This window comes from Coregonus clupeaformis, chromosome 31 (genome assembly GCF_020615455.1).
Source record: "Coregonus clupeaformis isolate EN_2021a chromosome 31, ASM2061545v1, whole genome shotgun sequence".
Taxonomy (NCBI): Eukaryota; Metazoa; Chordata; class Actinopteri; order Salmoniformes; family Salmonidae; genus Coregonus; species Coregonus clupeaformis.
Window position 1 is genome coordinate 3,062,617 of NC_059222.1, and position 12,403 is coordinate 3,075,019.

Here is a 12,403-nt window from a genome sequence, read left to right on the forward strand (position 1 = left end):
TAAATCCACTTAAAATCAGTGTAGATGAAGGGGAGACCAGTTAAAGAAGGATTTCTAAGCCTTGAGACAATTGAGACATGGATTGTGTATGTGTGCCATTCAGAGGGTGAATGGGCAAGACAAATTATTTAAGTGCCTTTGAACGGTGTCAAATGGTGAGGTGTATGTGGTGTGGAAGTCAGGCGCAGGACACCGAGGCTCAGTCCAACAGAGTTTACTAATAATCCCAAAAGGCAACGATACAAAATACACGGCCTCAACGACAAACAGAGGCGAGCAATTACGCAACAAGCGTAATAATAAAAACAGAGAACAAACACGCAGCACTATGGACAGGCGAACAACAACACACAATCTAACCAATACAAAACAGGGAACTTATAGGACACGTAATCAGACACAAACAGACACAGGTGTGACAGACCGACAGACAAAAGCAATCACACATAGAAACATTCAACGGTGGCAGCTAGTACTCCGGGGACGGCGAACGCTCCAGGACCAGCCTATGGATTGTGGCCAGCAGACAGCGAGTCTTCTTAGTCTGCAGTACAATCTGGTTTCTCTTCTCCATGGTCATCAACCTTTTCTCCAGGCTGAAAAGTGAACATTTATGTTAAAAGGTTTCCAGTGGGACAAATATGATGGAGGCAACATCCTAAAAAAGCAATTTACCTTTCAAGCTGAGTAGTCAACTGAGCGTTCCTATCATCGGTGATTGACGAGGACATCATGTCAGACCTAGAAAATATTATACAAATATATAGCGAAAATATAACAGTATGAAAGCATCTCAACATAAAACTAACCAGTTAGGAAGGCAAAATCCATTTGAGTGTAGAGTGGATTATGCAGCGTGAAGTGTTGGCACACAGGTCAGAAGACTTAATGTAGAATAGATTAAGCAGGGGAGGGGGGAACTCGTGTTTCTGGGATATGTAGTGGAAAGGGTCAGGTGACAGCAGGAGGTGGTGATAAGAGTATAAAGTAACAGGGAGTAGCTATGCAGATCCAAGAGATGGTGGGTCCAGGACACAGCACACAGTAGGGTATAGGAATGTGGCAGTCATGACTTGTAGGGCTAAGCCAGACAGAAAGGGGTGTTTAGTGATGGGATAAAACCTTAGGTCAGATATATAGCAACTACTTACGCGACTTGCTGTTGCTCTGCGAGAATTTCCATGTATCTCTCCTGCCAGGTAAGGAACAACGTCCTCTTGTCTGTGAGGGTCTGCTTTATCTGACGGGTTCAAACGTCCACGTCCGACTGTGTGCTGCCTATGACATAATCAAGGGCCTAATTAAATCTATATCAGAACAAAATAAACTACACAGGCAGTTATGCTGAGTTCTACATGTGCAATGCTCACAAGTTAGAGAAAAATATCTTATGGACAATATTAGGAATTTTACTAAAATATCAAATTGTCATTGAAACCACAGCAAGGATTTCATCATCAAATGTATTTTATAAAGCCCTTTTTACATCAGCAGTTGTAAAACAGCATCACAAAGTGCTTTACAGATACCCTACCTAAAACCCCAAAGAGAAAGCAATGCAAAGGCAGAAGCACAATACAAGTGGTTCACGGTGTGCATGCTTGTCAGACTGATGGATAATCAGAACAGGATAGAGCACACAAAAACAATTTCAAATGTTCATAGATGACCAGCAGGGTCAGGTAAAGACCATAATGGCTATAGAGGGTGCAACACATTTCAAGACTCTAGGCTCAGATGGCTTTCAGGTTTAAGGAAGTCAAGGTTTATGGGTGGGGTGTGTTGTGTGTGGGGGCTAGTACCTTTCTGTTCAACCTTCCCACCTATGGGCCAGACTACACTCAATCATAGGACTGACAGAAGAGAGAAGTCTTCAGTCTAGACTTGAAGGTTGAGACCGAGTCTGATTCTCTCACATCGGCAAACCATTCCATAAAGAGGAGCTCTGTAGGAGAAAGCCTTGCCTCCAGCTACTGAAGCCCTGCAGGGTCAGGTAAAGACAAAGGAGAACTGGGAACAACAGCCCAGCCCCCACAACACTGTCATAGAACACATTTGAGAAATGAGAGAACGCATAAACAGTGTAATGCCAATTGTGAAGGAACATTTACAACATTCCCAAGAAGCCCAGAGTCGAGTGTACAACTGTCCCGCTCAACCCCGAGAGTTCGGCCCAGGGGATTTGGTTATGATGTTAGTACCCATGACGGAATGTAAATTCCTGGCCACATGGCGGTGTCCCTACGAGGTGCTGCAGAAAATGGGGGCCTGTGAACTACCTCATTTGTCAGCCAGGGAGAAGGAAGCCATAACAGGTGTATCATATTAACCTGTTAAAAAAGTGGGTAAGTCAAGAAGCACTGGGGGGGACGGGGGGGACAAAGATACAGACTTCAGTACTTTCGGCCACTTCCTCTTTTTCAGAGAACCTGCTGGAAGAGATTACCCATGGAGATGTATCGCTGTCCCAGACGCCTCCGGGGATAAGGGTCCATCAAAAACCTTACCGGGTGCCAGAGGCAAAGAGAGCGGCAATAAAACAAGAAGTGGGGAAGATGTTGGAGCTGGATGTCATTGAAGAGTCACACAGTGCGTGGTCCAGCCCGATAGTCCTGGTGTTGAAACCAGATGGTACAGTACGATTCTGTAATGACTTCCGTAAATTGAATGCCTTTTCAGAATTTGATGCTTATCCCATGCCGAGAATAGATGAGATGATTGAAATAATATTAATAATAATATGCCATTTAGCAGACGCTTTTATCCAAAGCGACTTACAGTCATGTGTGCATACATTTATGGGAAAGACTGGGAAATGCCCGGTTCATCAGTACACATGACCTAACCAAGGGGTATTGGCAGGTTCCTCTGACCCCTGCAGCTTGTGAGAAGAGGGCATTCTCCACTCCAGACGGTCTGTTCCAATATGTGTGACTGCCCTTTGGACTTCATGGCGCCCCCGCCACATTTCAAAGGCTGATGGACCACATTCTGCGCCCACATCAATCCTATGCTGCAGCCTACCTGGACGATGTGATAATCCACAGCCACACGTGGGAGGAGCACCTAATCCGATTAACAGCGGTCCTCGACGCCCTTCGGCAAGCAGGACTCACGGCCAACCCAAAGAAATGCACGCTGGGGATATGTGAAGCAAAGTATCTGGGCTATTCCATAGGTCGAGGGTTGATCAAACCACAAGAGAATAAGGTCACTGCAATCCAGGATTGGCCTCGACCAGTGAATAAGAAACAGATACGGGCTTTCCTGGGAATAACCGGTTATTGCAGATGTTTCATCCAGGATTATGCAATCATTTCAGGACCCCTGTGTGACCTGACCCGGAAGGCCAAACCTGCCATGGTACAGTTGTCCCCTGCGGCCAAAGAGGCATTTCAGAAACTGAAAACGGCCTTATGCAATGCCCCTGTGTTGTATTGGCCGGATTTCTCGAAACCTCTGATTGTAGACAGATGCATCGGACACTGGAATTGGAGCTGTACTCTCGTAGGAAGTTGATGGAAAGGAACATCCTGTGCTGTACATTAGCCGTAAGTTGATTCCCTGTGAAACCAAATATGCAACAGTGGAAAATGTGTGTTTGGCAATCAAATGGGCTCTGGAGTCCTTGAAATATTATGTTCTGGGCCGAAAGTTTGTGTTGATGACAGATCACGCGCCCATTACCTGGATGAAGCAGAATAAGGATACTAATGCCCGGATCACCCGGTGGTTCCTCAGCCTCCAGCCTTTCCACTATCGGATCGTCCACCATTTGGGTTCTAAACATGGTAATGCTGATTCCATGTCCCGTATGCATGCCATGTTTTCGTCGACCGCTCTGACCACAGGGTCAACACTGAGGGGGAAGGTATGTAGCGGTTTCAGGGGTTGTGTGGTGAAGGGACGGTATGTGCCTGTGACGTTTCTTTGTTTTCTGGCACGGACAGCAATGTGAAGTATTCCCCAGAGGCAGGACCATGGACAGCTCAGGGGAAAACTTCTAGACTGCAGCAGAACAGCCACACCTGTCTCCAGTTGTAATCAGAGGCAAACTACAGACAGGTGAAACCAATCAGGGCCTCTACTTAACCGCGCCCTGGGTTTTCTTTTTTTGTCTTTTCTTTGACCCCGGCAGGTGAAGGAGTAGGAGGTTATTGGGGAGACAGAACGTACGGTGGAGAAGGAAGATTAACGGAAGAAAGGAACTTATGATTTCAACACAGATTGAACCCCCAAAGACCAAGATTGGAGGACCGTCCTCTGGTGACGAAGTGTTTAGTCTGTCTGTTCTGAGTTTGGTATATCAGGAACGCTGCCGAAACCTGATAGTAATAAACCGGTTGAACCCTTCACTTGGACTGGTGGTGTGTGTTTGTATGTGTAAACCCTGCCTTACAAAGATCTTGGTGCGGAAACCGCCACAATAGATTGATCTATCAACTTTACCTGTAAATGAGGCTTCAGCTGGCATGCAATGTCATAGCGAAGAAACGTTGTGATGTTTGGTCCCTGTATTGCTTTCAGGTACCCCAGCAGGAACACAGCATTTGCAAGCCTGAAATGACAGTTCAACATCAGTCAATGTTATATATAATTAAAATACATCAGCTATACATCTGAAACATCCATCCATCCACATGCATCCATCAACATGCATACATCCACATACTTTGCTCCTCTCTTCAGGTTCAGGAACTTCAGCGGATGCTCGTGCCTGCACGTCATCCCAAACACACCAGTTATGTCCAGTTTCTGGGTTTGGATCGCAGCGCATCCCCGGCTTCACATCCCGGGTACCCCTGTAAAATGAAGTGAATAAGTATGAGTGAAAAAAGTCACATTCACTGAGCAGTTCATGTTTCATCTAATCTGTTCAATTTAAAACATTTTTATGGACAGAATAGTCCAATGCTAGTCACATCACAAAAGAGAAATGGCTTCTCCTGATTTCAATCAAACCTTTTAACTTCTCCAACATTAGCCCAGTTGTTGGTTATACACACACAATCACACGTCACACAGACGAGGGCTAGTGAATCTAACTGATTATGAGATACAGCGGCAGATGGTGGCAGGCCAGAGTCTGTGGCGGATCAGGGTGACAGGTTCCAGCTCACAGCTGCAAAACTGCAGCCAGACGTCATGAGCTCTTCCTGAAATGAGGACGTTTCGTTGCATTGATAAACATTACATCCAATGTTGGTGAGATGCATGTTTCTTAAGAACTTTCGAAATGACTTCATATTTTCATCATAACAAGAGTGAACAGGGTTATGGTAAACTAGATAAATTGAAATCAAAATCAAAGTTGTCATTTGTGCAGGAATACAGCCTAGTGTGCACAATACAATGAAATAAGTAGATAACTACAGTACAGTCTTGGTGAAAAGTTTTGAGAATGACAAGTATTGGTCTTCACAAAGTTTGCTGCTTCAGTGTTATGAGATATTTTTGTCAGATGTTACTATGGTATACTGAAGTATAATTACAAGCATTCCATAAGTATCAAAGGCTTTTATTGACAATTACATAAAGTTTATGCAAAGAGTCAATATTTGCAGTGTTGACCCTTCTTTTTCAAGACCTCTGCAATCCGCCCTGGCATGCTGTCAATTAACTTCTGGGCCACTGATGGCAGCCCATTCTTGCATAATCAATGCTTGGAGTTTGTCAGAATTTGTGGGTTTTTGTTTGTCCACCCGCCTCTTGAGGATCAACCACAAATTCTCAATGGGATTAAGGTCTGGGGAGATTCCTGGCCACGGACCCAAAATGTCGATGTTTTGTTCCCTGAGCCACTTAGTTATCACTTTTGCCTTACGGCAAGGTGCTCCATCATGCTGGAAAAGGCATTGGTCGTCACCAAACTGTCCTTGGATGGTTGGGAGAAGTTGCTCTCGGAGGATGTGTTGGTACCATTCTTTATTCATGGCTGTGTTCTTAGGCAACATTTTGAGTGAGCCCACTCCCTTGGCAGAGAAAATGACTTTACCCCAGTCCTCAGCAGTCCAATCCCTGTACCTTTTGCAGAATATCAGTCTGTCCATGATGTTTTTCCTGGAGAGAAGTGGCTTCTTTGCTGCCATTCTTGACACCAGGCCATCCTCCAAAAGTATTCGCCTCACTGTGCGTGCAGATGCACTCACACCTGCCTGCTGCCATTCCTGAGTAAGCTCTGCACTGGTGGTGCCCTGATCCCGCAGCTGAATCAACTTTAGGAGACGGTCCTGGCGCTTGCTGGACTTTCTTGGGCGCCCTGACGCCTTCTTCACAACAATTGAACCTCTCTCCTTGAAGTTCTTGATGATCCGATAAATGGTTGATTTAGGTGCAATCTTACTAGCAGCAATATCCTTGCCTGTGAAGCCCTTTTTGTGCAAAGCAATGATGACGGCACGTGTTTCCTTACAGGTAACCATGGTTAACAGAGGAAGAACAATGATTTCAAGCACCACCCTCCTTTTAAATCTTCCAGTCTGTTATTCTAACTCAATCAGCATGACAGAGTGATCTCCAGCCTTGTCCTCGTCAACACTCTCACCTGTGTTAACGAGAGAATCACTGACATGATGGCAGCTGGTCCTTTTGTGGCAGGGCTGAAATGCAGTGGAAATGTTATTTTGGGATTAACTTCATTTTCATGGCAAAGAGGGACTTTGCAATTCATCTGATCACTCTTCGTGACATTCTGGAGTATATGCAAATTGCCATCATCAAAACTGAGGCAGCAGACTTTGTGAAAATTAGTATTTGTGTCATTCTCAAAACTTTTGACCACGACTGGACAGTAGTTGCCATAGCAGCAAAGAGTCAGTTATACCTCTAACGCCTACCTCTAACGTCAACAACAGCCAGAAGATTGTTGTACTGGCTGTGACAGTCATGGTCATCTTGTCTCCTCCACTCCCATCGTAGGCCCACCGGAACACATGGGATGAACTGCCCTGACTAAGACAGACAGGCAGACACAAAGTTGTTGTAGAACAGACTACAGTAGCTGCAGATTTGAAACTACACTATTAGTGGGATATTTCATTGCACAAGTTATTAGAGAACTCCAAATCAACTCTATGCTTGGCACAGTTTTTGTCACATGTACCTTACTGTTGCAAGGAACTGTAACTTTTATAGAAACTGAACTGTATGTACATGATTAGGGCTGTTGCGGTGACCGTATTACCGCCACACCGGCGGTCTCGAGTCATGGATAAGAGCATCTGCTAAAATGACTAAAATGTAAAATGTAAATGAAGGCAGTCAAATTCCACATGACCATTTAGTCACGGTAATTAGGCTTCTCCAAGCTCTGATGCTGGTCATTAGTAGCCTACCAAACGTGTTAACGGCCTGGTACTCAGCACTCTATTGTCCCTCTAAATCACTGACATCAGTGCAAATGTAATCGAAAATCTAATCAAACTCTTCATGAGAGCCCATGAGCTCATGTTGCGCAACATTTCTATAGGCCATGCAATTGCGCAAGAAAACAGAGTGATGGCCTACTCTATTTATTTCTCAACTTTCCTAATATTAAGCACAGTGCTTATATTTACAACAGGAGTATAGCCTACCTGGCTGGCATGAAAATGAACCACGGGAAAAGCGTCTACCATTCGCTATTTAAGTGCATAGGTGACATGTATTTTTTCCAGCTGCCCCTGTTTCGATACAGGTGCATGATAATGGTCCATTCTAAATCAAAACAAATTATTATTATTATTTAGTATATGGAAAGACAAGATTAAATTAAGAATAGTCTGATGGGTGACAATATTAGCCTATCACTTGTGAATGATATATTATCACTTGTGAATGATGCCCAGCATAAGAAACAACGCCTTTTTTTTGCGACTTTTTCGAATCATAGTCGCACACCTCATGTAGCCTAGCCCATAGGCCTATATGTTCTGATAAGGTTTGTATCACAACTAAAGTGGCCAAATAACTTCTTAAAATTAGGCACATTAATCAGTTTTGCAAGGGGTGTAGAGCCTAACTGGCATACATAAGCGGCGCGTGAGTTTTAAGTTTGGGGAAGATAATTTTCACCATAAAAATGCACCTTCATAATAAAAGTATTACATGCATAATTGCATTTGTGGTCACTTTTGATAATGGTGTTTTCCGCTAATGGAACATTTGCGCTTATAGCCTACTGTCGTGTGCGCATTGCTGCGCTTATATAGTGAAGAAATAGCCTAATAGTTTATCAATATTTTAAGCTAAATGTTCTGATCTGTTGCGTTAGCCACATTGCATAAAACAGGTTTTTTGATGCTAGTGCTTATATTAATTTGGGATCTATCGCATCCCACAACTGTCCCAGACTATGTTTGGAATATTTATTTCTCGCACAGAATAGGTAGACTTTTGTACTATGGGGGATAGTAGATTGACATAGGCAGGTGCTTTTTCTGTTAGTTGGGCCTACTCATCTTGTTGGCTGACGAAAAGTAAATGTGGACAGTTCTTCCAATATCGCACGCAGTTGCATCCCCGATGTGTCTGTCTTCACTTGTAGCCTGTGAGAAAGACCTGATCACGTGATGGAGAGCCATGTAAGTGATAGGTCAGGGAGAAGGGCACAACGGCCACTGGCCGCAAAAGGCATGGATTTTTTTTGGGGTGCATTACGGCCACACAAAGGGGATGCCACTGTGAAATTCTAGGCATTATCAAGTGCTTGTCAAATTGTGAATGAGTGACTGATGTGTGTACAGCCGGCGCAATAAACAAAGCAGAGTTCATGCTTTCAAGCGACTTTTTTCAAAACATCATTAGTTGCGCCATGCAGCCTTACAATGTATTAAAAATCAAAAAATATAGCCCAACGTTTGTACAACAACTACTTACATTAATAACTCTAAATTAAGCATACAGGAATACCTATTTCTTTGATAACCTCTCAACACAGAATAGCTGCATGTGCGCACTCCCTCAAATCGTTTGGAGAAAATATCCTTTCTATTTTATTCAGCTTTGTTCAATTGTATTCTTCATACTATAAAATAATGCCACGGAATTCTAAGCTAATCTTGTCTGCTAAATGAGCTATTGTAGCCCACAGCCATTTGGCATAGCCAGATCAGGACCTAACATAAGGACAACTCAGAGTATGCTATTGAGTTCTTCTGAAATAGACTACATTTTCTTCATATCATGTTCCTTTAGACCTGTGTGAGAGCAAAAATTACAAGATTATGTTATAATACTGTTATTGCATCAAATGGTTGTTTTCTGCAATAGAATATGGTTCTTAGAACTCTCATGTGTCTGTGTTGACACTGACAGTAGATTTACGATGCCTTTGGTGATAAAACCTACAGCATGCATTCCATAGAATGAGTTGGTGTTTGTGTATAATGAGGTACCAGGGAGAGATGGCTCGGGTATGGATAATGATAAGAGGAAGTTTGTCTTAGGGGCCAAACTCTGGTTTCTGTACAATAAGAACAGTCTTCACGGCAAATGCTATCTGGCTGGGGGATACTCCTTTCTCATATATCAAGTTTCACCTTGTGACCGAAAACTCTACACACACTGCATATGGTGTTGGGTGGAAGCCATTCCAGCTCCACTGCAGGCATGTGGAGTAGCTCCCTCAACCCCTTCCAGGCTTCAACATCCGCTGCCTTCCTTTTTATTTATGCTGGTGGAGGAGGTGCATCACTGCAGCTGGGCACAACTTCTGCTGCAGAGGGAACCGGCTCTGTTCTCCCAGTACTCCCTAGATAGTGACAAGTTTTACTGAGTGGACTATCCTGGTTAAATTCAGTTGAACAGAACTGAACAGAGCAATATTCTCACCGATCCATGTTGATGGCAGGGGTGTACACACTATCACGCCTCTAGTCAGGTCTCTGTAAACCAGTGTGGCTCTTTTTCTTCAAAAAGATGGCATCTATAAAGAAAAACAAGACTGACAACTAAGTTTGATTTATTCTAAATTAAGATATAATATTAATTACATTTAAATGATCTGATACATAGGACACATAATTATCTACTGTATCATAATGCATGACTAGTGGAGTTACTTTGCTTACACTCAATTATTTTCTTATAGGGAATCTAAAGACAGTTATGGGTAGGAAGTTGTGCTTCGCATGGACATTAAGTAGTTTGAAATGCCTCCAGAGACAGGTGATGACATATTTGGGCTTCAACAAGCATGGGACAGGAATATTTTGGGCATCTTGGCTAATGGATGATTATTGTTGGAATTGTTATAATGTACCATCTAATACTTGCCTAGTCCAGTGGTTCTCAACCTTTTTTTGTCATTGTATGCCCAATCACATCTTGCTCTGCCCAAACTGCCCCCAAAGCATTTTAAATGTAGGCATATCATAAGAAATTAGTCTTTCTAAGTACCCTCTTTGGATATTGGTTCCTGGTTATATGAATGGTGTAAGCATTGGCTAGAGTTTAAATCCATGTGAGAAAGTGTACTAGTGCACACTTCGGGAAAAGTATGGAGATTTAAGACAGGAGACGCAGCCAAAGATGTTAGACGCAGCCTAGCACCGAAAACAGGAAATGACACCATGCTTCTTCTTCTTCTTCAGTGGGGGGGGGGTTTATCAGCAGTTGGCATCCAACGTTATGGTGCATTACCGCCACCTACTGTACTGGAGTGTGGGCCTGAGACAGGGAGAAACTAAATCCTACCTGCCAGCCCCGTTGCTCTTAAAAAATATTAAATATTTAAGGCTATATCTAATGACGTTCTACTCGATATACTCTTTAAACTAATTTCCTGTATCCCCTTCTCCCTCATACTAGATCTCAGCCTCTCTCTTTCCCTAATACTGCCCACACTGTAGCAATACATGCTCCACGGTCTCTGTTTCCTGGCAATAATCACACTTTCCTGTTGGATGATTTCCTATCACATTTAAGGTCTTATTCAACTTGCTGTGTCCCACCCTTAATCTTGTAAAAATAGCCTCCTCTCTTCTGTCCCTTCCTGCCGTCCTCCCCGACTTTCCTCTGTACTTGAAATAAATGCCTGCCCTTAGGATCTCTCCACCATCACTGTCCATATCAGGCTTTTTGCCTCTGCCTTGCTCATTGAAACTACAATCTCAAGATGCCCACTACTAAGTGCTTGTTCAGCCAGCACATCAACTGCCTCGTTCCCCTCCACCCCCACATGGGCTAGGACCCAAGTAAATCTTCTCTGTATACTCATTTGTCTAATCCTGCAATGGGTTTGTAGCACCTCGTAAAGCAGGTCTTGTCTGCTACGTGAGCTAAAGGACTGGAGACTCATTAACACTGCACATGAATCAGAGAAAATAACTACTCTGTCTAGCTTGACTTCCTCCTCCCACTGCAAGGCCAACAGTACAGCTATCAGCTCCGCCGTATATACAGCCAGATGATCTGTAATACGTTTCCTGACTGCCACCCCACATTCCTGCACTACAAATGCTGACCCAGTACGTCCTGTCTTTGGATCTTTTGAACCATCTGTGGATTCCAAGATGGCATAGCAGTGCGGTCGTGTATTCTGTAGTGTGCTCGTGTAAATAGCCATTTTTTTTTTTTTTTTTGTCTTTTTCGTATATATTTCTCAATCTCACTTTTCATCCTTCAACTAAATATACTTTCCTGCAACCCGCCTCACACAATGTGGAACGGATTCTATTTTTCTTATTCCTTTTTATCAAGAACCTCAGTCTGAAACTAGCCAGCCAGCTAGCCAGCTAACTATCTACTTGCTAGCTACTTGCTATTAGCCACCGTTAGCGGTTTTCACCATTGTCCGTGGCCTGCACTACCTACCAGCCAGCTCTAGCCTGGACAATTATCAGCCAGTCTGCACAGCGCGCTATCGACCCAGAACATATCGGATTTTCTGCAAGAATCACTGGACCTTTAACACCGGATCATCGCAACTAGCTAGCTGCAAACGAATGGAAGTTGTTGTTGGCTAATCACCACTGCCCCGAAACAAGCACCAGTTAGCCTTGAGCTAGCCTCGAGCCAGGCCCATCTCCCGGCTATCTACCTCTCTGTCAACCGGACGGGACCTCCTAGTGTCGACACGGAGCCCCGCCGATCCATCACGGCTGGTCTGCCGACGTAATTATCGTAAGTGGTTTCAACAGGCTTCCCGTTGCGACGACCACGAAGATCCATCTGCTAGCCCCGGCCCGCTAGCACACGCAATCAACAGCCGTGCCTCCTGCTAGCCTGTGCAATAGCAGCCATCGAACTGCTCCCAGACTCTCCTTTTGCTGTTCACTGGACCTTATGATCACTCAGCTACACAGCTGATGCCTGCTGGACTGTTCCTTTACACGGTACCCCATCCTGTTTATTTGTTTAGCCTCAGACCAAACTTCGTCGCCATTACCAGTTGTTGTCTTAGCTCTCTCGAATAACACCTGTG

The 12,403-nt window shown here is 44.0% G+C and overlaps 1 long non-coding RNA gene across 1 annotated transcript; it reads right to left on the reverse strand.

The window, feature by feature from the left end:
- Positions 1-425: 425 nt before the first annotated feature.
- Positions 426-9,899, reverse strand: LOC121547937. Its single transcript, XR_005996575.2, has 9 exons — positions 9,811-9,899; positions 9,519-9,730; positions 6,837-6,951; positions 4,963-5,156; positions 4,673-4,802; positions 4,450-4,558; positions 1,152-1,278; positions 676-741; positions 426-596 (listed from the first exon to the last, which is right to left on the reverse strand). It is a non-coding gene; the product is annotated as an uncharacterized LOC121547937 (long non-coding RNA).
- Between the last annotated feature and the right edge of the window lie 2,504 nt (positions 9,900-12,403).